Source organism: Spermophilus citellus, assembly GCF_964194105.1.
Source record: "Spermophilus citellus genome assembly, chromosome: 3".
NCBI lineage: Eukaryota > Metazoa > Chordata > Mammalia > Rodentia > Sciuridae > Spermophilus > Spermophilus citellus.
This window is the reverse complement of record NC_138184.1, coordinates 7,668,480-7,695,955: the sequence shown is the minus strand read 5'-3', so window position 1 is coordinate 7,695,955 and position 27,476 is coordinate 7,668,480. Positions and strand designations below refer to the sequence as shown.

General features: G+C 38.8%; 1 pseudogene across 1 annotated transcript; it reads left to right on the top strand.

Annotated features, from left to right (window-relative positions):
- Positions 1-27,302, top strand: LOC308643217 (olfactory receptor 7D4-like; annotated as a pseudogene). The gene is made up of 5 exons: positions 1-6; positions 545-739; positions 11,179-11,243; positions 12,202-12,424; positions 26,559-27,302. The product of its transcript is annotated as an olfactory receptor 7D4-like (transcript).
- The last annotated feature ends 174 nt before the right edge of the window (positions 27,303-27,476 follow it).

The following is a 27,476-nucleotide window of genomic DNA, read 5'->3' as shown; positions in this document are numbered from 1 at the left end:
ATGACGGTCAGTAGCATATTATCCATTCCAACAAAAATCATAAAAAATATATTTGAGTGAGGCATTCTAAGTAGGAAATCTCTTTGCTCCTTGCATGAATGTTCACCAGCATCTGTGGGATTATGGTAGATGTGAAATTGATGTCAGCCAAGGACTGGTTGAAGAGCAAGAAGTCCATGGGGATGTGGAGGTGGGAGTCAGAGCTGATGGCCAGGATGATGAGCAGGTTCCCAAGCACTGTGACCATGTACATGGACAGGAACAGTCCAAACAGGATGGGCTACAGGTCTGGATTCTCTGAAATGCCCAGGAAGAATAATTGTGTTAATATTGTGTGGTTTTCTGCTTCAATGCAGCTGATGTATGTGCTGGGAAAGGAGGCAAAACATGTCAAAAAAATAGCCACCAGGAGCCCCTTACAGCATCATCTTGGATGAACATCCTTCACTTCTATTGGATCCTGAAAATGACTATTTCCCTCAACCATGTGGTAGTCCATTTCACTTTTAAATGTATATAATCATCCACTGTTCTTTAAATGTAGCCCATTTTTGGCTCCGTTCCCTCTGCCAGAGCCGGAAGGTGGCAGCGGCGGAGGCCTGGGCTGCGGAGGCGCCTCGAGGCTGACGACCGCTGGGACTCGTACCTGCATCCGGTCGCCGCAGGCGTTGGCGGAGCTGCTTTCCCTTTGCGCCTCGCCCTGGGATGCAGTCCCGCACTTGCTGACTTTGTTTTCAGGGTAATCCTGGCCTTATAAAATGAGTTAAGAAGTATTCCCAGAGATCCAACATGGCGGCGGGCGCGGAGAGATCAAGTCTCTGACTTCTTCAGCTGCGTTGGCATAGGGAGTTGTAAACTGTCTAAATGCTGTTTGCTCAGGATCACTAGGCAATGCTGAGCTGACGTGGATCTGGGAGGAACAGTTTGGGCCTCTCAGAACACACACTGAGCCCGGATCGGCTGCATTCAAGCTCTGGTTTGCCTGCTTCTCGTGACTCAGCACTAACGATCCCGCTGAAATAACTGGTCGGCCCTTCTGAATTTACAGAGGTAAAAGCCAACCGAGCCTTCATAGGCAGTGGCCACAGGATTGAAACGGGGCTTGGGAGAGACAGTCAGGACCCACCCGTTGCATTGGTCACCCAGCAAAGGAAATGAACGGTCACCATTTGCATGGGATACCACCATGGCAGAGAACTGACGTCATGGGTGGAGGAGATAACTTCATTGAAACCAACAGCGACAGGTGTGTAATGACCTAGCCATCCCTCTCCACACAGCAGGGAAACCTTAAGGGCCCCTCCCAGCTCTCCCGTGAGCGCAATAGCCAGACTGAGGGAATCAGGAGTGGCGCGGGACTCGTGGAGCGGAACTCCCGGCTACCGCTCCCACCAGTGCTGACAACTGAGGTCTCTTGCACCAGCTACCGGGGGCGTGGCTACCGGAGGGCAAGCAAATTCGCTGGGGGTTCTCAGCCCCAAGCTCTACAAACTTAGGGTCCGAGGGAGGCAAACAGGGAGAGTGTGCCCAGGCGTTCATGAAAACAGGGCTCCCAGGAGCAGCAGACCTGGCGTGTAGCCAGTATTGTGGTGAGTGTCACAGGTCAGTGGGGCCTGGCTTGAGGAAACACAAGAGAAGGCCCTAGACACTCAGGATTGGAGACCCACCCAGTCTGGGAGGAAGAGCTGCTGCACAGTGATTGGTTCCCACCTATTGAGAGGAGAAGCTTGGCCCAGTGGGCACAGCTCCACCTACTGGAAGAGAAGTTAATCAAACTCTATGACTGCATTTATTATTATTATTATTATTATTATTATTATTATTTTTAATTTGGGTTTTTTTCTTTCATTTTCATTTTTTTTGTTGTTGTTCTTTAACTTTTTAAAAATGTTTTTAATTTTTTTAATTTTTATTTTATTATTATTATTATTAAATTTTAATTTTCATTTTTTATTATCATTATTATTTTTTTAAATTTTTTTCTTTCTTTCTTTATTTCCTATTTTTTTCTCTTTTGTCTTTTCATTTTGTTTAAATTTTCTTATTCCCCCTTCCTTGAATTCTACCTGCCTACTCTCATTCTCTTTAGTGACTTCTTCCCTTCCCTTCTAATATCTTTCCTCCCAAGCATCAAATAAATTTATAAGAGTAAACAGTAACTCAGCAGTCAAACAGAACAAGAAGTAACATGAGCAGCTTCAAAAAGCAAGGAAGATACGAGACAGCAAATCCAAACAGTGAAAGAACACATTGAAAATGAATTACATAAACAGATAAAAGAAGAAGTTAAGCATCTTTATCAGGAGATAGAGATAAAAAAATCAAACAATAATTCTAGAAATGAAGGAAATGATAAACCAAATTAAAAACTCAATTGAGAGTATCACTAACAGAGTGGAGCAAGTAGAAGCCAGAACGTCAGATAATGAAGACAAAATATATCATCTTGAAAAGAGTCTAGCCAACTCAGAAAGGCTGGTAAAAACTCATGAGAAAAAAATCCAAGAGATATGGGATAACATAAAAAAATCCAAACTTACGAGTCATAGGGATAGAGGAAGGTACAGAGATTCAAACCAAGGGAATGAGTAACCTGCTGAATGAAATAATTACAGAAAACTTTCCAGAAATAAAAAAGGAAACAGATATATAAATTGTAGATGCATACAGGACACCGAGCACACAAAATCACAGTAGACCAACGCCAAGACACATTGTTATGAAGATAGCCAATATACAGAACAAAGAGAAAATATTAAAAGCTACAAGAGAAAGGAGGCAGATTACATTCAGGGGTAAACCAATAAGGTTAACAACAGATTTTTCATCACAGATGCTGAAAGCGAGAAGATCCTGGAACAGCGTATTTCAAACACTGAAAGACAATGGATGCCAACCAAGAATTCTGTATCCAGTAAAATTAAGTTTCAGGTACACAACAAAATAAAAATCTTTCATGATAAACAAAAGCTAAAAGAATTTGCAGCCAGAAAACCAACATTGCAAAGCATCTTGAGCAAAACACTACACGAGGAAGAAATGAGAAACAACAACCTAAACCATCAGTGGGAAGTGCCTCGGTAATGACAGAGGGCGGGGGGGGGGAAGCTAATCATGGAGAAACAAACTAAATTAAAAAAAAAGATAAATAATCAAACATGGCTGGCAGTACAAACCATATATCAATAGTAACTCTAAACGTTAATGGCTTAAACTCTCCAATAAAGTGACATAGGCTGGTAACATGGATTAAAAAAACAAATCCAACAATATGTTGCCTCCAGGAGACACATCTGATTGGAAAAGACATACACAGGCTGAAGGTGAAATGTTGGGAAAAAATATACCACGCATATGGTCCTTGTAAGCAAGCAGGAGTGGCCATCCTCATATCGAATAAAATCGACTTCAAGACTAAGTTAATCAAAAGGGATAAGGAAGGGCATTATATACTGTTAAAAGGAACCATTCACCAACAAGACATAACAATTATCAATATTTATGCACCAAATAATGGTGCTGTGACATTCATAAAACAAATTCTCCTCAAGTTCAAGAATCAAATAGACCACAACACAATAATTATGGGTGACTTCAACACACCTCTCTCACCATTGGACAGATCCTCCAAACAAAAGTTGAATAAAGAAACTATAGAACTCAATATCACAATCGATAACCTAGACTTAACTGACATATATAGAATATATCAACCATCATCAAGTGGATATACTTTTTTATCAGCAGCACATGGATCCTTCTCAAAAATAGACCATATATTATGCCATAGGGCAACCCTCAGTAAATATAAAGGGGTGGAGATAATACCATGCATTTTATCTGATCATAGTGGAATGAAACTGGAAATCAATGATAAAAGAAGGAAGGAAAAATCCTACATCACATGAAAAATGAACAATATGTTACTGAATGATCAATGGGTTACAGAAGACATAAAGGAGGAAATCAAAAAATTCTTAGAGATAAATGAAAATACAGACACAACATATCGGAATCTATGGGACACAATGAAAGCAGTTTTAATAGGAAAATTAATCACTTGGAGGTCATTCCTCAAAAAAAGGAAAAAACAACAAATAAGTGAGCTCACACTTCATCTCAAAGCCCTAGAAAAGGAAGAGCAAAACAACAGCAAATGTAGCAGAAGGCAAGAAATAATTAAAATTAGATCAGAAATCAACAAAATTGAAACGAAAGAAACTATTGAAAAAATTAACAAAACTAAAAGTTGGTTCTTCGAAAAAATAAATAAGATCGACAGACTCTTAGCCATGCTAATGAAGAGAAGAAGAGAGAGAACTCAAATTACTAACATATGGGATGAAAAAGGCAATATCACAACAGATGCTACAGAAATACAGAAGACAATTAGAAATTATTTTGAAAACCTATATTCTAATAAAATAGAAGATAGTGAAGACATTGATAAATTTCTTAAGTCATATGATTTGCCCAGACTGAGTCAGGAGGATACACGCAATTTAAACAGACCAATATCAATGGATGAAATAGAAGAAACAATCAAAAGACTACCAACCAGGGCTGGGGATGTGGCTCAAGTGGTAGCGCGCTCGCCTGGCATGCATGCAGCCCGGGTTCGATCCTCAGCACCACATACAAACAAAAATGTTGTGCCCGCCGAAAACTAAAAAATAAAGATTAAAAAATTTTCTCTCTCTCCCTCTCTCTCTCTCTCTCTCTCTCTCTCTCTAAAAAAAAAAAAAAAGACTACCAACCAAGAAAAGCCCATGACTGGATGGGTATACAGCGGAGTTTTACAAAACCTTTAAATAAGAATTAATACCAATACTTTTCAAGTTATTTCAAAATAGAAAAAGAGGGAGCTCTGCCAAATTCATTCTATGAGGCCAACATCACCCTGATTCCGAAACCAGACAAAGACACCTCAAAGAAAGAAAACTACAGACCAATATCTCTGATGAACCTAGATGCAAAAATCCTCAGTAAAATTTTGGTGAATCGGATACAAAGCCACATCAAAAAAATTGTGCACCATGATCAAGTAGGATTCATCCCTGGGATGCAAGGATGGTTCAATATATGGAAAGCAATAAATGTTATTCACCACATCAATAGACTTAAAGATAAGAACCATATGATCATCTCGATAGACGCAGAAAAAGCATTCGACAAAGTACAGCATCCCTTTATGTTCAAAACGTTAGAAAAACTAGGGATAACAGGAACTTTCCTCGACATTGTAAAAGCTATCTATGCTAAGCTATCTATGCTAAGCCTCCATCATTCTGAATGGAGAAAAATTGAAGGCATTCCCTCTAAAATCTGGAACAAGACAGGGATGCCCTCTCTCACCACTTCTGTTCAACAGTTCTCGAAACACTGGCCAGAGTAATTAGACAGACGAAAGAGATTAAAGTCATAAAAATAGGAAAAGAAGAACTCAAATTATCACTATTTTCAGATGACCTGATTCTATACCTAGCAGACCCAAAAGGGTCTACAAAGAAACTATTAGAGCTAATAAATGAATTCAGCAAAGTGGCAGGATATAAAATCAACATGCATAAATCAAAGTCATTCCTGTATATCAGCGACAAATCCTCTGAAATGGAAATGAGGACAACCACTCCATTCACAATATCCTCAAAAAAAAAATACTAAAATACTTGGGAATCAACCTAACAAAAGAGGTGAAAGATTTATACAATGAAAACTGCAGAGCCCTAAAAAGAGAAGTAGAAGAAGATCTTAGGAGATGGAAAAATATACCTTGTTCATGGATAGGCAGAACTAACATTATCAAAATAGTGATATTACAAAAGCTCTCTATAGGTTTAATGCAATGCCAATCAAAATCCCAACGGCATTTCTTGTAGAAATAGATAAAGCAATCATGAAATTCATATGGAAAAATAAAAGACCCAGAATAGCAAAAGCAATTCTAAGCAGGAAGTGTGAATCAGGCGGTATAGCGATACCAGATTTCAAACTATACTACAGAGCAATAGTAAGAAAAACAGCATGGCACTGGTACCAAAACAGGTGGGCGGACCAATGGTACAGAATAGAGGACACAGAGACTAATCCACAAAGTAACAACTATCTTATATTTGATAAAGGGCTAAAACCATGCAATGGAGGAAGGATAGCATCTTCAACAAATGGTGTTGGGAAAACTGGAAATCCATATGCAATAAAATGAAACTGAATCCCCTCCTCTCGCCATGCACAAAAGTTAACTCAAAATGGATCAAGGAGTTAGATATCAAATAAGAGACTCTGCATCTGGTAGAAGAAAAAGTTGGCTCCGATCTACATATTGTGCGGTCGGGCTCCAAATTCCTTAATAGGACACCCATAGCACAAGAGTTAATAACAAGAATCAACAAATGGGACTTACTTAAACTGAAAAGTTTTTTCTCAGCAAGAGAAACAATAAGAGAGGTGAATAGGGAACCTACATCCTGGGAACAAATTTTTACTCCTCACACTTCAGTAGAGCCCTAATATCCAGAGTATACAAAGAACTCAAAAAATTAGATAATAAGACAACAAATAACCCAATCAACAAATGGGCCAAGGACCTGAACAGACACTTCTCAGAGGAGGATATACAATCAATCAATAAGTACATGAAAAAATGTTCACCATCTCTATCAGTCAGAGAAATGCAAATCAAAACCACCCTAAGATACCATCTCACTCCAGTGAGATTGGCAGACATTATGAAGTCAAACAACAACAAGTGCTGGTGAGGATGTGGGGAAAAGGGTACTCTTGTACATTGCTGGTGGGACTGCAAATTGGTAACGCCAATTTGGAAAGCAGTATGGAGATTACTGGGAAAGCTGGGAATGGAACCACCATTTGACCCAGCTATTGCCCTTCTCGGACTATTCCCTGAAGACCTTGAAAGAGCGTACTATAGGGATACTGCCACATCAATGTTAATAGCAGCACAATTCACACTTGCTAGACTGTGGAACCAACCCAGATACCCTTCAATAGATGAATGGATAAAAAAATGTGGTATTTATACACCATGGATTATTACACAGCACTGAAAAATGACAAAATCATGGAATTTGCAGGGAAATGGATGGCACTAGAGCAGATTATGCTTAGTGAAGGTAGCCAATCCCTAAAAAACAAATACTAAATGTCTTCTTTGATATAATGAGAGCAACTAAGAACAGAGCAGGGAGGAAGAGCAGGAAGAAATGATTAACATTAAATAGAGACATGAAGTGGGAGGGAAAGGGAAAGAAAAGGGAAATTGCATGGAAATGGAGGGAGACCCTCATTGTTATACAAAATTACATATAAGAGGTTGTGAGGGGAATGGGAAAATAAACAAGGAGAGAAATGAATTACAGTAGATGAGGTAGAGAGAGAAGATGGGAGGGGAGGGGAGGAAGGATAGTATATGATAGGAAAGGTAGCAGAATACAACAGTCACTAATATGGCATTATGTAAAATTGTGGATGTGTAACTGACGTGATTCTGCAATCTGCATTTGGGGTAAAAATGGGAGTTCATAACCCACTTGAATCTAATGTATGAAATATGATATGTCAAGAGCTTTGTAATATTTTGAACAACCAATAAAAAAAGAAAAAAATGTTGTCCATTTTTTCTTTTTTTTGTATCACTGATTCACTTGTTTTAATTCTCAGATTTAAATTTATTGATATAAACTAATTTTTATTTGATATTACCATTCCATAATAAAGATATGTCACCAATTTTTCTTGATTGTCCCCAAACTGTACATTGTAAAACCTCTAAAATAAATATTAATTAGATATTAATTAGATATTTAATATAAGCAACATTTTTTTCTATGACCAGACACTTCATAGTGATGTGACAGTTAACTGTCAATATTTTATTTTTTTCCTTTTTAAAAATATAGTTATTGCTTTATTGTTTGTAAAGTTTAAAACTGCTGCTATTAACTTTAAGAGAGCCAGCAAATGATAATTATTATTGTTGTTATTATTGTTATCATCATTATTATTAGTATCCTTTAATATAATTTCTACCAAAGCATAGCATAGAACTGAGATTTAAAATTTGCTTCTTTAGTCAGATTTCTGCAGTAGAATTTGAGTGCACATATAAATCATGTTTGTCTCCTTAGGAAAGTTATTCAAACTCTCTTATGCAAAGTCTAATTTCTACCCAGTGTTTTTCAAGAATACATGATGCCATCATTAGCTATAGTTACCATCCTGTACAGTTTATCTCTTGAACTCATTCCTCAAATCTAATTGGAATTTTGTATCCTTTGCTCAACATCCCCCACCTCTCCCCCCAGAAAATCCAAATGTCTTTCTTAGAAGACAAAAATGTCTTTTTTAGAAGGCAAAGAAAATTTGAGCGAGCACTTACTTGCATAAAAAAGGGATATGAAAACCCAAGAATGATAAAAACCTGTGAAAGAAAATGAGCAAATAACAATATATTCTAATTATGAAATTCCAACTTTAATTTCATGTATTTCCATGTATTTCAATATGTAGTATTAGTTCTTTTTTTCACTAATGATCGACCCCAGGGGTGCTTAATCACTAAGCCACATCCCCAGTCACTCCCCCCTTTTATTTTTTATTTTGAGACAGGGTTTTGCTAATTTGCTGAGGCTGGTGCCCAAGTCACAATCCTCCTGCCTCTGCCTCCCACGTTGCTGGGGTCAACTATGGGGTCACTATGCCTAGCTGCACTAATAGTTCTTGTAGATGTTTTTATGAATAGTTTCAGTAGAAAAATATTGTTTTAGACACAATAAGATAAATGTTATATTTTAGTATATGTGGTATACTAAAATTATTATTGACAGTATCAATTACTATTCATGGAGCACCTTGTAAGTGCAATGAAACATTCAGGGGCATTGGTTCTCAACCCTGTCATAAAAAAGGACCACTGAAACCTTTAAATGCAGATTCTGATTAAATATATCTCGATCACAAGCCAGAAAATCTTTATATTTTAAAACATGCACAGGTGACTATATTAATGAGACTGAGTAATTTGGTATATATATATGAGACAAAGTTTTCTGATTATGAATCATATCATTTTGGGATATATGGATGATCTGCTTCTGACTGTGAAGGCTATGACCAGTAGTTTGTGGCCATCTATCACCTCCTGCAGTACCAGGTCATTATGAGCTCTTGTCTTTGTTAGTTTTTGTGTCTCTTATGTTTATCCTCTTGGAAACCCAGAGGCATGATTTGATATCTTTACACTTTACCTACTGCAAAGATGTGGAAATCACCAATTTCTTCTGTGACCCATCTTGACTCCTTAATCTTACCTGTCTTGAAAACATCTCTAATAACAATGTCAAGTATTCCTCGCATCAGTAATTGGTTTCATTTTCCATTGCAGATCCTTTCTCTTACAATGAATTCATTACCCTATCACAGAGCCCTGACCTAGGTGGGAAGCAAGAAGACTCCCACCTGATTTGGTGGAACTAGCATTGACCTGTCCTTTGGTTCAACTCTATCACATTTCCCTAGAAAGTATTTGGTAGCTTTGGTCATAGGCACCTGGTCACCCCAATGCTGAATTTCTTCATCTACAGCCTGAGGAAGAAAGAAGTTACATGCTCCCCAAGCAGGTTCAGTCAAGTTGCAGTATTGGTGGCATTGAACTCTAAGGTATGTTTGAAAATGCAACAAAGTTAAACATGCAGTTCTTCTAGTCCTGCCTGTTCAGTAACATTATTTTTCTAGTTTAATGTCTCTAATTTGTTGAATGCTGATGCTAAGGAAAGATTACCAACTCCAATTTTAAATCAAATTAAAGCAAGCTTGTATTTGTATACACAAAGAGAGCTAATCAGCAACTGTCTCCCCTAACATGGCCTAGAGACCAGCACCCCAGCTTTCCAGGAACAAGGTTTTATAGCAGAAAAAGTTGCAAAGGGGGTGTCTTGAGAACTTACAGATAATAGGATTTTGACAAGCATAATAGAAAGGCTGATAGTAGGTTAATGATCTACATGGCTTAACATTTTAATGTAGGGAATAAATTTAGATCACAACATCAGAATTTATGAGGTGCTACTGAGGTTTTAAAGAGGGTTGTTGTCTGGTCAGGAAAAACCAAGCATAGGTGAGTTCAGAGCACAGACAGGAATTCCAACAAGTTTAGAAATTGCAGTAATTTAAAGTAAAACAGAAATTAACTTTTCATGACTTTGTGATGAGATGACTCCCAATATTGAGATGGAATTAGGCTGGGTTCATTGCATTTCTCATTAGGTTCATGGTAGAATGGTGGTAGCCAGTGTTGGGGAAAGAGGAATAAAAAAAATTTTAAAAAGTTTAAAATATTTCATTTGGGGAAGATGCTAAATTTCAGGACATGGATGATGGAGGAAGTTGTAGGATGGGGTGAAAGTAATTAATAATACTGAGCTCTGCACTTGACAATGGTAAAAAAGTGTAAACTGTTTGAAATTTAATATTCATAATAATGAAATTGAAATAGAAAGCAAATAAATGTTTAGAAAAAAAAACAAATGAAAGAGGCTGGGGATGTGGCTCAAGCGGTAGCACGCTCGCCTGGCATGTGCGGGGCACTGTATCTGATCCTCAGCACCACATAAAAATAAAACAAAGATGTTGTGTCCACCAAAAACTAAAAAAATGAATATTAAAAAATTCTTTCTCTCTCTCTCAAAAAAGAAGATAAATGAAAGAGATTAATTATATACATGAGCTTCCTCTTCAAGAGAAGATGAGCTAAAATACATTTGTGGACATTTGTTTTGCCCTTCTCTGCTTCTTCCATTAATATTATGAACTCCTTAGGGATTGAAAACCTTAGAAATTTCACTAATTATGAGCTCTGTTCATTGAGCCTCCATGGTCATATAATCAATAATCAGCCAGTGCCTCCAGCCCCTCAGCGATGCTTCATATCCAGTGGGCTCCATACCAGTGTCTCCTCCTCCCATGGCTGTCTGCTCCTATCTAAGACTCCCTTAATATCAATCCTGGGGATGGAGCTGGTGCTCACTGAGCACCAGGCATTGGGGAGACATTAGATGTGCACTAATTGGCCATGACACAGCGGAGATGCAGCATAAACCAGTAAGTGCTAAGATAGACCCATATGGAGAAAGGCCCATGAGAACCTTGTCTTCTCATCAGGACAAACACAAGTTTGGGTTGCCAGATGGGAGGATACCAATGTGTAAATTTCAGCTAGGAGGACTGTGAGTGCATACTCTGGTTGTGGGAGGGTCCTGGAAACTTCACTCAGTGTTTTGATGTTCTCCCCCTATTGTTTTTCTTCCCACAAGCTCTCTTTCATGATAACAGGAAATGTGTCCCTTAAAACAATTTCCTAAGTACCTCAAGATGCTTATTCTTACCTGTCATGAAGGAAGCAGGTAACTGTAACACTATGAAGGATTATGCAGAGCTTCCTGATGCTGGCTGCAATGATAGGACAATAATAAGAGAATAAGAGTGTTGATTTCCTGACTTCCATCCCAGGGTACCATCCTCTACTGGAGAAAACAGAAAATGTTATTCCTATACAAGATTAAATTTCATTGGGAGAAATCAAGGAGAGAATATTACTAGACAGACTGCAGGGCCATTTTGATGGTATATTTTAAGATTAAGAAGATGTAAGTTTAATAACCTATTTTCTTATTGGAACACAAATGTAGGTGGATTCATAGTAATAATATGGAACATGCATGATTGTGGAGTCAAACAATAACCCTGCCTCAGCCTCCTGAGCTGCTGGGATTACAGGCATGCGTCATCACACCCAGTTTGCACTGCTTCTTAATATCCTTTTTGAGAATAATTTTTTATGATAAGGAAGGTTATTACTATTTTTTTTCTTAAGGGAGTTGGCTATATTTTATTGTGATCCTAGAATGTTCTCTTTAGGGCTTCTCATTTTCTAACAAGGTCAGTTGAATATCTTGAAAGTTGGTGTGGATTGAAATAGGTAAATAACACTTTCATTATTGAAAGTCTTTTTCAATAATGAAAAAGACTACAAATATTGTATTTTTCACAACAAAGAAGTAGTGCTGATGGTCTGTGGACCTCAAATGTGACTACTTTAGATATGAATAGTTGAATTTGAAGTATATAGAATGTAGGTGCCCATTTATGTATTTCATTTCTCCCATTCTTTCATATTTACAAAAGGTGTACTAGCAATATAGAGCTACAAACTCTAACACGTGTCTCAGAATTTCAACTCCTGAGCCTCCCAGAGGAACCAGACCTGCAACCCATCCTCTTTGGACTGTTCCTGTCCATGTACCTGGTCACAGTGCTTGGGAACCTGCTCATCATCCTGGCTGTACGCTCTGACTCCCACCTCCACACCCCAATGTACTTCTTCCTCTCCTATCCTTGGCTGACATTGGTTTCATCTCCACCATGGTGCCAAAGATGATCGTGAACATCCAAACTCACAGCAAAGCCATCTCCTATGTGGGTTTCCTGACACAGATGTCTGTTTTTCTCATTTTTGCATGTATGGATGATATGCTTCTGACTGTGATGGCCTATGACTGCTTTGTGGACATCTGCCACCCTTTGAACTACTCAGTCATTATGAACCTTCGCCTCTGTGGCTTCCTAGTTTTGCTATCTCTTTTAATTAGCCTTTTGGACTCCCAGCTGCAAAACTTGAGTGTCTTATACTTTTCCTACTTCAAGGATGTAGACATTTCCAATTTCTTCTGTGACCCTTCTAAACTTCCTTATTCTTACCTGTCATGAAACTTGCTCCAGTACCATGGTCAAATGCTTTGTTTTTGCCATATTGGTTTTATTCCCATCTCAGGGATCGTTTTCTCTTATTATAAAATCATTTTCTCTATTCTGAGGATCTCATCCTCCAGTAGGAAATACAAAGCCTTCTCCATCTGTGGGTCTCACCTGGCTGTTGTCTGTGTATTTTATGGAACTTCCCTTGGAGTGTACCTTGGCTCAGCTGTGTCATGTTCTCCCAGAAAGGGTGCAGTGGCCTCAGTGATGTAAACAGTGGTCACACCCATGCTGAACCCCTTCATCTACAGCTTATGGAATAAGGACTTAAAATGCTCCCTGAGGAGGCTGTGCCGTAGCTTGGTGTGATCACAGGATCTGTGGCATCTAACTGTAGTGTATGTTGAAAAATGCAGCAAAATTAAACACGTAGTCTGGTCAATCTTGTTTCCTCAGTAACCTAATTGTGTAGTTTAATGCCTTTAATTTTTCGTCTTGTTTCAGGTTGGCATAATGGTATCTGAGCATTGGGGAGGGAGATATGGGAGTGGTTAAAAGGGATACAAATATTCAGCTTGGGAATATGAAAAATTTCTGGAGATGGATGGTGGTGATAATTGCAGAACAATGTGGAAGTAATTATTACCACTGAGCTGTGAATTTGACAACAGTGAAAATGTAATTTTTTGAACTTTAAACTGTATGGTAATAACAATGGAAATAGAAAGTAAAGGATCCTTCAAAGAAACGAATAGAGTGAATAATATAGATGAGTTTCCTCTTCCCATAAAGGAAACACTGAGAAACATTTGTGCACATTCATTTCTTCCTCTTGCTCCTGCTCTTGGTAAATCCCTATATACTGGGATTTTATGGACTGAACAGGTTCTGCCTATTGAACCTCCAATGTCATGATTGTCAATAAATAGTCTGTTCCTCTAGTCCTCCAATTTGAAATCTCAGGTCCAGGGGACTCCAACAGACAGACATGCATTTCAGGTACCACATGTGAGAATAATAATATGCCACATTTCACTTATGAGGACTATGGGTATGTATCTATGTGGTGGCAGACAAATCTCCACGTTTGGTTCCCCCCCCATACTGGGTGTACTCCCCATACACTATCACCCAGGATAGCAGGAAATACGCCCCTTTAGACTATTTTCTAAGCACTCCAAAAGGGTCACGAAGGTGTTGATGGTGATGAAGATGAGAGTAATACCCATAATATTGCCAGTCCTTATTGAGAGACTCCTGAGGGCCAGGCTCTGAGCTACATGTTCTTTGTAGGTTGTTTGAATTCATCTGTAAGGTCTTCCACAAGATATAAGTGCCACCATATTTTATTTTAGGGAACACAAGGAGCCCATTTTATGTAACTTGTGTTAGGTGTGTAGGTTGAATGAGCTTAACCCATGTTTGAATTGAGCTGAGGCAAGACACAGGATATCTGACTGGACAGTCCTGCCAGCCTGTCTCCTTTGCCACCCAAACATCCATTTCACTTTCCTGTCACTCCAGGATGGGACCTGTTAGTCACTGTGTACTTCCTTTGGGGATTTCTGGCAGATTGTAGGGCCGAGTCTTCTCCACCTGTGGGTCTCACCTCTCAGTTGTTTGCTTATTTTGTAAAACGAGTATTGGGGAGTGCCTTGCATCAGCTGTATCAACTCCCCCTAGAACAACAGCTGTGTTCTCTTTGGTGTGCACTGTGGTCGTCCCTATGCTGAATCGCCTCACTGTAGACTGAGGAACAGGAACATTGAGTGTCTTACAGAGGCTGCAGAATACAGAATGTAGTATCAATGTCAGTTGCATCATTTTTATAGTTTGGGTTGAAAAAAAAACCAATCATCTAGACCTGGAAAGCCTACCTTTTTGTTCACATTACTTTTGTAGCTTCATAACTTGGCTTCCACTCCATGTTTCATATCTCAAAATTGGTTCCTTTGCTTTGTCTTTAATGGAATTGTGTGAGCATTTGAAATCCTTTTCATCATAAACATCATGACTAAATCAGTATATCCAGGTTGCCTCTGTAATTTCTGAACAATGACAGTGGTCTCCAGGTAAAATGAGTAGTGACACAGGATATCTGGCTGGACAGATATATATATATATATATATATATATATATATATATCTTATATCCCCTTTCAAAGTTCATTTATGTTTTCTTTAAAAACTGCTTTGCTTCTCACATACCTATGTAGGCAAGTGATGCCCAGAAGCTACCTTGATAGTCAAGGCTGTTTTTTGTTGGAATCACCTGGTGAGTCTATAGAAAGATCTGGTATAGAGAAAAGGCAGGTGTGCCCATCTTCCAGGTGTTCTGTGGGGAAATCTGACTGAGAGGCTACTGGCTTGATGGGTAGAGGGGCCATACTGGAAAGCAGAGGGACATCTCCACCATCTTGGGGGTGCTTAGAGACCAATGTCTTGAAAATGGAATGGGCCTGGCCCTTTTGGGTCTGTCACCTACTTACTTCTACCAACAGAAGCCACCTGCCATATTTTGAGCTTCCCCATGTGTTCCTGTGGAAAGGAACTAGAGAGGCCTCTTTCCATCATTCTGAAAGGAACCAAATCCTCCTTGTGACCAGGTAAGTTGTCTCAAAACTAGATCTTCTCCAGTTGAACCATGAGATGGCTGTAACCCTGGCTGGCCCTTTGGTAAGATACTTGTTGTGGAATATTTAAAGGGAGTAGAAAATTAGACTGTGTAAAGATCAGGACTTTATAATATACCAACACATAATCACTTTGAAAAAATCTATAATTGGTTGTTATCTATACTGTCACAAAACATAAAGGGAGGGGGCAGGGGTTTAGCAAGGGCTGTGAAATGTGATGGACATCATTATCCAAAGTACAAATATGAAGACTCGAGGTATCAACATACTTATATATAAACATAGATGTAAAAAATTGTGGTATATATGTGTAATAAGAATTGTAATGCAAAAAAACAAAGTACATGTATAAAAGCATGAAATGGTGTGAACATACTCTATTTACAAAGATATGAAAAATTATGCTCTATATGTGTAATAAGAATTGTAATGTATTTTACTGGCTTGTAATTAAAAAATAAGATCAATACAACTAAAAAAACCCACCCATAAATCACAATGCCCCAAATCCCAAACCACAGTAGTTTGAAGAATTAAATAGGAATCTCTTTAGAGACAAAAAATATCTGAATTGCAAAAACAAAATTGCCTCAGCTTCTTTTTACAGATTGAGCTTCTTTTTACAGATTGGATAATTTTTCTTTGTTTACATAATTCATTAAAAACATTTTCAGAAGAAAAAAAAGACACAGGTTGATTTTTTTTCAAATAATAATAAAACATCAAATAAAGGATTTTACTACAAAAATAGTATGATATGTTTACCCTTATTTTGACATTACACTATATATATATATATATATATGTATATATATATATATATATATATATATATATATATATATGTGTGTGTGTGTGTGTGTGTGTGTGTGTGTTTGTGTGTGTGTATCAAAACATATTTTAACCCATAAATATGTAAATTTTGTGTGTCAATTAAAAAAATACAGTGGAATTTTATATTACCATCTCTGAAACTTTGTAATGAAAATGAAGAGTACAATCAAGCTTCCTAATGAGAAGAGAAAACTCTGACTATTGAAAGATCATTTGCTTTTTTCTTCTACTTCTATGAATGCAAATAAATTATATTCCTCCTTTAAAATATATGGATTGAGCCAGGTATAGTGGTGCATATGAGTAATTCCAGCTACTCAGGAGGCTAGGCAGGAGGATAGCAAATTTGAAGCCAGTCTATGAGGCCCTGTCTCGAAAAAATAGGGTTTGGAGATCTATCTCAGTGGTAGACACTTTTCTAACATGTTCAAGGTCCTGGGTTCAGTCCACAGCAACACACACACAATATAGATTGGCTGAATGGATAAAAAAGAAACATATAAACTGGCTGGATGGACAACCCTCTTCCAAAACCAAGGAATCTCATCTTACTGGTAAAGACACAAGAGATTGAGCTGGGTATGTTGGCACACACCTGTAATCCCAGGGACTTGGGAGGCTGAGGCAGGAGGATTACAAATTCAAAGCCAGCCTCAACAACTTAGTGAGGCTCTAAGCAATTTAGAGAGACCTTGTCTTAAGGTAAAAAGAGCTGGGGATGTGGCTCAGTGGTTAAGTGCTTCTGGGTTTATCCATTGAAAAGACACAAGAGATTGAAAAGGAAGGGGAAGGAAAAGCTATCCCACAACCATAGAAGCTGAGGGTACACAAGACTAATTATACTCATGTCAGATAAAAGAGACATTAAGCCAAAAACTGTAAGAGACAAGGAAGGCCATCCTATTATGATGGAAGAATCAACTCAGCAAATGATCAATGATTCATAAATAAAAAGACAGCCAACACAGCACCACCCCAAAATAAAAAGCAAATATTATATATATAGGGAGAGATGGACTCCAACACAGTAATAACATATCTTAGCATAAGAGGAACTTCAACACCACACTTTCATCAATGAATAGATCATTCAGGCAAAAGACCAGCATAGAAACTTGTAGATTAAAACATGGCATAGAACCAGGGAACATTAAGATATTTATAGAACATTTGTCCAAGAGCTACAGAATTCACATTCTTCTCCATGGCCCAGGAGACACTCTTCAGAATAGATGATATCTTAGGCCACAAAATAAGAGCCAGAACATTTAAAAAAACAGAAATCATATTTATTTTCTGACCACAGTGGAAAAGATTGATGTCTATCAATAAGAGCAATGATACATACAAATAAAAATACATACAATGAAAATGTTCTTATGAAAAGTAGGGTAGCAAAAGTCACAGGGTGGGATTGACCCAGGTTCCAGGTTACTGTGGACCACCACCTCAGGGTCTTCTTTTCAGAAACTGAATGAAAGAAAATACCTCAAATAAATAATTTTTTTTTGGATTAAATAAAGATCTTTATGTAAAATGATGAGTCCTGAACTGGTAAGCACTTGGATTTTTATTCCATTTCTCCAGGGAATACAACAAGCAAATCAAGGTGATGACATTAATAGAGCAATAGTTTTTTAAAAATGTTTTGTTTGTTGATGGAACTTTATTTATTTATTTATTTGTTTGTTTGTTTGTTTATGGTGCTGAGAATTGAACCCAGGGTCTCACACATGCCAAGCAAGTGCTTTATCACTGAGCCACAACCTTAGCCCCTCAAGCAATTTTTTAGAACACCATCTCAGCACAGAATATAAATGTTTTAAATCATGCTGAAAATCACAGGCTGGTGTGTAAGAAAACATTCCAAACTTGAAATTTTAAGAACCACATATGGGGTAGAAAAGCTATAAGGAAATACAGAAGAGATTAAAAAAAAGGTGTACAAGAAAAGTCATAGGTGCTTTGAGAATATAAGTAATCGAGCATGCCATTTAGGGGAGAAAAAGAGCTAGGATATTGACATTCACATTAGCCTAAAGGGTACACACCATTCATCAAGGACAAGAGGCTGCTCTGCTGAAGATTCTCTCCAGGTTCCCTTCATATCCTTGTTACTCAGGCTATAGATGAAGGGGTCCATCATGGGGGTGACCACAGTGTACATCACTATCACAATTGTGCTTTCCAGTGGAGAATGGGTCCCAGCAGAACTGAGGTAAACCCCAAGGCATGTTCCAATCTACTGGTAAACAAAGAAACCAAATACATTTTTCCTAATACAGTACAGACTGGTTGTTTTTAAACCACAGTCAACAGATGTTTTTACATTAAAACACTACAGTGTATTTGTGTTAAATTTGTGAACGTGCCAACACAATTCCCTCCAACTTAAAGCATTTGATATTTTTCTGAACACTTGGAGGGATTGACATATGAAAAGAGGAATTGGCTGATTATATAAGACATCAGAAATAATGATATTATTGGTAGACAATATTGTGGACCCTAACGTGAAATGACAAGTATAATAATATGCATTAACAAGAGATCACAGTAAGTCAAATCTGCCAATAAAAAATAGGAAACATAAAGAAAATTTCAATCAATTTTGAACAAAGTGGACAATACTTTCTGCATAATAGGTCCTCAGTGAGAAACTATGTGCTCATGTGTCATATGTCACAGAGCCTATACTTTATATGAAAGCATGGTGACAAGTTTGGGACTCACAAGGGTATAGCTTTCGTTGGAAAGAGGGTCTATAATCCAAAGAGTAAGAAAAGGAAACAGAATAGCTGGAAGGGACAACAGAAGCTAAAATTCTTCCAAAGTACAGGGATTCACCCCATAGACAGCACAAACAGGAGACTTCCCCAGTATCATTGTGCTAGAGGCAAAGCTCAGTACCCAGGTTCTCTCCTGTTCTCCTTCTGACTCATCAGCCTCAGTGGGACACAATGGTTCTCTCCAATGACCATCACTGAGGTTTTCTCTTCTTCATGATCTGTCCCCAGGAAGCCCACAGAAGTTTCCACCGAGGCTGAGACCACAGAATTACACTTGAGGGGAAACTGTGCACGTTTATAGTTTCTGGAATCTCAAAGTTTGAATTATTAGGGCTCCTCATTAATCATTGCATTGTCTTTCCATCCTCCAAAAAAAATTCAGCTCACTTGGGGTACCTTTGTACCCCAAGTACAATTTTGTGTCTATGGAGGTAACATAAAGTAAGATGAATTTATTTCCTTTGAAGAGAAACTGTTTTAACTTTGGTTTGATTCTAGAGTCACCAGGTTTTCTTTAAGCAAGGTTAATTTTCTATAAGGAACAAATCCCAGGAACAGTCTGTCTGTGCTCTATATCCTCAGAAGGATATTTAAAGACTTAAAGAATCATTTGGTGTTTATGATGTTATGAATGGAACAAAAAGGTTTTTTTCTGTTAATATTTTTCTCAATTTTTAAATTTTTCAAATTGTCAGAAAAAAATTGTATGTGTCTATAATATATGGCATAATGGTTAGAAGTATTTTGAAATGGTGGAATCTAGAAACTTAATATAAGCATTACCTCACACAGTTATTTTCTGTGGGGAGAACACTTGACATTTTCTCAGCAGTTTGTTTCCACCATAAGTATATATAATTTTTATTTCTTATTTTAAAACAAAGAATACTTTTTACTTAGACACTTTGGTATAAGGGTCAGCAAACATTGGCTAGCCATGTAATTTATTTTTAGGGTTAAAATTTTTATTGGTGAATATCAATTATACAAAATGGTGGGGTTTGTGGTGGCATGTTTGTGCCTACCGAAAAACATAAGTTGATCACTTTTGTTCCCCCACCCTCTCCCCTCTCCCCTCTCCCCTTGACCTCCTTCCTCTACCCTCTCCATTATCTCTTTTAATTTAAAAGAGTCCATTTATTTATTTATGTTATTTTCCTCCTAGCTTTCATGGATTAAAGAAAACATACAATACTTTTCTGTGACTGACTTATTTTACTCAGAATTCTGGTCTCTATTTCCATCAAATTTTCCTGTAAATGACAATTCAAATTTTCTTTATGGCTGAATAAGATCTCATTGTGCATGTGTGTGTGTGTGTGTGTGTGTGTGTGTGTGTGTGGTGTGTGTGTATGTGTGTCTGTGTATCCCATTTTCTTTATCCATTCATCTATTGACAGATCCTAGTAGGCTGATCCCATAACTTGGCTATTGTCAATTGTACTACAATAAACATGAATATGAACGCAACTCTGAAATATGCTGACTTCATTTCCTCTAGATAAATAGCAAGGAATTGCATAACTGTATCATATGGTAGATCTATTTTTTAACTTTTTAAGGAATGTCTGTACTGATTTCCAGTTCTACCAACAGTGAGCAAGTACTCCCCTTTTCCCCACATCCTTGCCAGCATATGTTGTTATTTATATTTTGGACCCTTGCTGTTCTCAACACTGAGTGGATCCTTCATCACCCCACTTTTTTTGGTAACAGGGATTTAATCAAGGGATGCTTATCCACTGAGCCACATCCACAGCCCTTTCTATTTTTATCTTGAGGCAGAGTTTCACTAAGTAGCTCAGGCCTTGCTGAGGCTGACTTTGAACTTGCAAGCCTCTTGCATCAGCCTTCCTAGAGACTGGGATTATAAGCATGCACCACTGTGCCTGGCTCATCATCCATTTTAGCAAATCCTACAGTAGTTGTTCTGAACTTTCACTGTGTAGAAATAAGATTTACCTGGAGGGCTTATTAGACACAAAGAGCTTCCTGACCCTAGAGTTTCTGATTGCATAGATCGGGGTGGAGGCCAAGAATATGCACTCTAACAAGCTCCCAGGTGATTCTGAGCCTGCTCATCTGGTGACAATGAGTTGAGATCCATTGTTCTCTGTGTCCCTAGAGCTTGAATCTAGTTAAAGTTGTCCTGCACTGATGACTTCTGCTGGTCCCCTAATCCCAGTCCTGTTGGGTGCAGTGCTCTCTCAGATGTCCCCATGGAAGCCTCTGCTGCCCCGTCTCTTCCACAAGGGTTTTCCCAGAGGGCGCAGGGAGACTCTCCATTCAGCTTCTCTTGTTAGGTTCAAAGACGCTGTGCCCTGGGACTCTGGAAGCTGACTTAAACTTTTCAGGACCTTACAAAATCCTCAGAGCACCTCATTCAATTCACTGTTCTAACAGCTTCCTGGTCTTTACACAGTTCTGCTCCCACAGGGTAGAAAGGGAAGCTTTCTGCAGCTTGCTTCTCCCTAAAGACAGCTGTTGGAGGCACATTTGGTTCTCCAATTGTTTGTCTCCTTTCTCGGGTCTGCTCAACCACTTGTAGTCAACAAGCTCCTTCTCCTGGAGACTTAAAGAGAGTTCTTTATCTGTCTCCAAAACAGTCTCCCAGGGCCCATTAGGCTGCTGCTCTGACTGTGCTCTTCCCTTCACAGAGTTTAATTTCACAGACAGGAGTTTCTCCCTGGAGGCTGTGTTAGTGCCACAGGGGCTCCCTTAGGCTTGCCTCTGAGCGCCCTGCTGGACTGACATGAAGTCATCACTCGTGACTTTGCCACTGCACATTGCAGAGTCAGAAGACTGGAAATGCCCTTCCTCATGGTGGGGGATGGATACACGTGGTCCCTGTAGACCTCAGGGCAAACTACTGTGTCAGAAATGAAGACTTCCTGTGAGTTAGGTGAGGAGAGAGTGAGCACAGGGAAAGGGGATTATCAGGTACAGCAACCTGTCAATACATGAAGCACTAACCAAAGGGATGGATGGAAAGCCCAGGAGGGGATTTGTAAGAGGCCGTCACTAACTGAATAATTACACAATAATAATTTAAGTGGTGCTCACCTCTGTGTTGATGTGAATGGAGACTAAATGTGGTCTTTGGGGACTTTCTTTGAGAGCCATGTAAGTCAGAGAGCATGAGGTGGTCCTGAGAATGAGAACAGCAGGGTAGGATTTAGGCTGGGATACTCCTGACTTTCCAACTCCTGACTCTCCACCAGGAAAATTCTCCTTCCCTGTAAACAATTAATAAATGTTTACTACCACTAGTGAAGACCCACGAAGACTGAATCTGTACATTTGACCTTTAAGAAGTGCTCTGTAAGCACCTCTAATCGTGTGTTCCAAGATCAACCTGATGCTCTAACATCCTCCCTGATATTCCTTTTGCTCTCATAGCTGTACCTTCCAGTTAAAATCAGTAACTTCGTCACCCATGGACTTTGCCCTGTGTCTCTGTGCCCTCCGTTTCTCTCTCTCTGTCTTCAGCACAAACTGCTCTCCAAAGCTCCAGGCTCCACTGGGATATCAAACCATCATGTCAGTTTGCTTATTGAACCATCCAGTGATCAATTTTAACCATTTTTATTGAAATGGTCTCTCACTATGTTGCCCAAGCTGCTTTGAAACTCTAGGCTTCAAGCAATTCTCCTACCTCAGCCTCCTGAGTAGGTGTGCACCAGCGTGCCTGGCTATCCACCAATATTTTGTGAGTAAGTTCTGTGGCCTTAAGCAGAGTCACTCCATTTTACAACCATCAATTTACCAAACTTTTTCATCATGTCAACTAAAACTCTACATCTATTAAAGGTAACCCTTCTTTCATTTTCCCCACCTCTGGTAACTCCTATTCTACTTCTGTCTCCATGAATATGAGTATTCCATGAACTCATTGGAGTAGAATCCTATAATATTTGTCTACTTGCTTATCTTAATTTTGACATTTCAAAACCATTCCAAGAAGACGTGGTGTTAAAAGCTCAGGAAAAAATTTTTGAGAGGTAATCACTACAAAATAATTACATATGGTTATTGAATCGAAATGGTGCTCACTGCTGTGTGGGTGGTCTCATAATCCATGGAGAGCTTTGGGCTTTCCTCAAGATCCACCCAAGTCAGGGAGCTTTATGGGTCCTATAGATGAGAAGAACAAGTTTATCAGTGGGTTTCAACTTCTTGTCTTTCTAACTCCCATCTTGCTAAGCAGGAACTTTATTATTCTATGTACAATTAATCAATTATTTTCTCCCATCAATGCAGACCAATAAAGACCAAATCAATATATTTGACCTCCTAGGTCATAGCACCTTTGGGGGGTTCTTCAAGGTCCTCGACTTCAATGTTACAAGATTAAACATGATTGTTTTGTCTTCCCTAAGATATTGCTTTTTAAATTATGGCCATATCTTGGAAAGTAATGCCATCAATCTGTCACCCTTGGAATTGTTCTGCCTTGCTAGTTTTCAACTGAGCTTAGTTTATCCCAAATGTTGGTGCCCTACTGTCTTCAATTTCTGTCTCCACCACAGACTTCTCTCCCAAGCTCCAGACTCCAGTGGAATCTCAAACTTACCTCTCCATTTGTCTTATTTTGGTAAAATATATGTAACAATTTTATAGTTTTTTAACCATGTTATGGTTTTCATTGGTGCAGAGATTTTGGGGTATGACCTCAAAAGCATTGGTAGCAAGAGCAGAAGTGGATTACATGGAGCTAAAACATTTGTAATCTATGAAGGAAACACTCCAAACAGGGAAGAGAAAACTACAGAATAGGATAAAATATTTGCAAAGTATACATCCGATGAAGGTTATATGCCAAATACATGAGGAAGTTTAACAACTCAACAGTAAGAAAACAGATCATCTGATTAAAAACTGGGAAAAACTCTGCATAGACATTTCTTATAAGATTCTACAGATGCCCACAGGTCCAAAAAGGGTTGCTCAACATCAATAAATATTAAGGAAATGATCATCAAGGCCACCTTGAGCTCTCACGTCCCTCCAGTCACAATGCCTGTTATAAAAAAGGAGAAAGGGGAGTGTTGGCAAGGAAATGGAGGAAAGGGAGCCCCCCAAAACTGCTCCTGGGCGTGTGTGTTAGTGCAGCCCTGAGAATGTCAGTGAGGCTGGTATGGAAACCCATATGGAGGCATATTCAAAAAGTAAAAATAGAACTCTACAAGATCCTGCAATCTCAGGACAAGGTGTGTATCCAAAGGAAATGACATCTGCATGTGGAAGACCCCTGCACCCCCTTGTTTACTGACACACTATCCACAGGAGCCAATATTTGTTGACAATCTGAGCACATATCAATGGATCGATAACAAAATTTGATGTACACACACATGGAATACTATCCAGGAATGAAAAAGGAAATCCTATTATTTGGCACAACCCAGATGAACCTGGAGGATCTGAGATTAAATGAAATAAGCCAGGCACAGAAAATCAATAACACAGGATTTCACATATATGTGGAATCTAAAATGTTGATGTCACAAAAGCAAAGATCAGATTGGCGGTTAAACATCTGGTGTGCTTGAGGGTGGTGTTGGGAAATGTTCATTAAAGGAGAGAAGATTGCAATTAATTAGGTGGAAGTCATCAGAGAAACATAATTACAGTCTGGTGACCATAGTTATTGATGATATATTGTATTTGTGAAAGACTGGATGTAAACGTTCTCACAACAAAAATGATAATTGGTTAGATCCTGGCATTCTACTTTGTATATGTGCTTCTGAAACATGTTGTACCTGATAAATACACACAATTTTATTTGCCAATTTTTAAAAATGAACTTGAAAAATAACAGAAAATTTTAAAATAAATGGCTCCTTTCCTCCATAACACTGTGGACCCAAAGAGATCATGAAATCTGCAAAGAGTCTTCATGGAGACACATCACAGAGAGATGCTCCTAGGATGTGATCCTTGCTGAAATTAATCTTTCCTTAGGGGACACATTACGACTTTTAAATCAAGTCAAAGAAAAAAGTATTTCTCCTTGAGGAACTAAATTCATCAAGGCCTACCAACATAGACACAAAATGGACTGTGAATTTCCATAATGCTATATGCTTTCTCTCTCAAGGAATATGGATTACCCATAGAATGGACAGAATAGCACACCATTTTTTTAATGAGCTCCTCTGAGAATTTGACCCTTGAGATGCGAGGAACTGTAAACATGCCCCTGTGGACCTCACCTGTATTTCTCTGATCCAGCCTCCATGAAACCCAAGCCGACTTCCTGGGAACAGATTATGGAGAAGAGAAAGCTTCTGTAGGGGCCATCTGAGAGAGTCAGCGTGTCCTCACGAGGCTGGGGAGCCAGAAGAGGAAGAGGAAAGAACATGGGTACTGGCCTTTGCCTCTAGAATATGGATACTGGGAAGGTCCCATGTCTTCAGTCTGTGAAGGGGAATCCCTGTTCTTTGATGAAACTCAGAGCCCACTGAGACCTGCATTTCCCAGCTCCTGTTCTGTCTCCTTCTCTCACCCTTTGGATTCTAGGGCCTCTCTCCAATAACAGTTACTTCCTGGAGAGTCTCCAGCTTTCCTCCACTGGTTCCTAAAAGCGGTCAGCTCCTGTTACATTTCCTACATGTAATTGTTTATTCAATAAGTACACTCCAAAGGTAGGTTACACCTGAAGTAGTGTTGATTTTGTTTCAAAATTCATTTTATTTTTCTATTTTATACCCTGTTTACTTTTAATGAAAAGTTGACTCACTGAAAGCTCTTATTAGGTCAACAGTTTTTTTTAGGAATAATATCACTTTAGTGTCCCCAATGGCATGTGTCAATAATGTAATGAAAAATACATTTTTTTCTTTTTAAAAATTTTATTGGTGCAGAAAAATTCTACATAACAGGAGGACTTGTTGTGACATCTCCACACACACACACACACACACACACACACACACACACAGAACATAATTTGATCAGTTCCATTCCTGCCTTCTCCGCTCCTCTTTCTCCTTCCTTGTCTGCTTCATTTAACTGACTGTTCTCACTTCTGTTTTCATGAGATCTTTTCCCCATTTTTCTCTCTGGCTTCCACATATGAGAGAAAACATGTGACCCTTGGGTTTCTGAATCAGGCTTAACAGGATGCTCTCCAATATATCCATTCTCATGCAAATGATATAATTATTTCTGATATTCAACACTCAGTCCAATTGCTTTCTTATATGACCAGTCCCTTAAAGATTTCAGGAAAGTGTCAAATGATTGATGTCGGAGCAGACTTCCTTGGCATTTGCAAGAATTTAATACAAACACTCTAGTGCTTTAAAGTAACATCTCCTTTTGGCTGGTTTGAAAACAATCCTTCTTTATTGGAAATTGTCTTTGTTTTCTTGGTTTATCCACATTTTCTGGTTCTATCACCAGCAGTAATTACTGTTCAATTTTCTCTAATAGCCTTCTGAATGGTGATTATGGTTATAATTTTTCTCCACTCACCTATTTTTTGTGAACAGTTATATTTACAAACATAATTATATAAAACTGTTTCACTTCTACCACCATTCCCAAGATGCTGGTGAACATCCAGGCACACAGCAGAGACATCTCCTACCGAGAATGCCTCTCTCAAGTGTACTTTTATGTTATTTTTATTGGAGTGGATAATTTTTTTACTGACTGTGATGGCCTTTGACCACTTTGTGGCCATCTGCCACCCCCTGAACTACAGTCATCATGAACCCCCGGCTCTGTGTCCTCCTGGTTCTGATGTGTTGGCTCATCATGTTCTGGATCGCCCTGATTCAGATTCTACTGACGAAACGACTGACCTTCTCCACAGGCACTGAAATCCCACATTTCTTCTGTGAACTGGCTCAGCTTCTCAAGGTGGACGGCTCAGATGCCCTCATCAATAACATCTTCACCTATGTGGCAGGTGCCCTGCTGGGTGTGTTACCTATGACTGGGATCCTCTTCTCTTACTCTCAGATTGTCTCCTCCTTAATGAGGATGTCCTCCATTGAGAGCAAGTATAAAGCATTCTCCACCTGTGGGTCCCACCTCTGTGTGGTCTTCTTGTTCTATGGAACAGCACTTGGGGTTTACCTCAGTTCTTCTGTGACCCACTCTTCCCAGGGCAAGCTCCGTTGCCTCAGTGATGTACACTGTGGTCACCCCCATGCTGAACCCCTTCATCTACAGCCTGAGGAACAAGGATGTGAAGGGGGCCCCGAGGAGACTCCTCAGTAGAACAGCCTCTTGTCTCAGCGGGATCACTGAGTTCTGAACGTAGATCCTCAGAACTAAAGGGAAGTTGTGTGCCCATGTCAGATGATGTGATTTTCAGTGTCCTCCCTAAAACACACACTCTAGTCCTTCCAGAGTGGGAAAGACTTTTGTGTATATGGTATTTTATTTGTTTATCTTCAACAACTCCTTTAGAAATTCCTTTAAATATTTC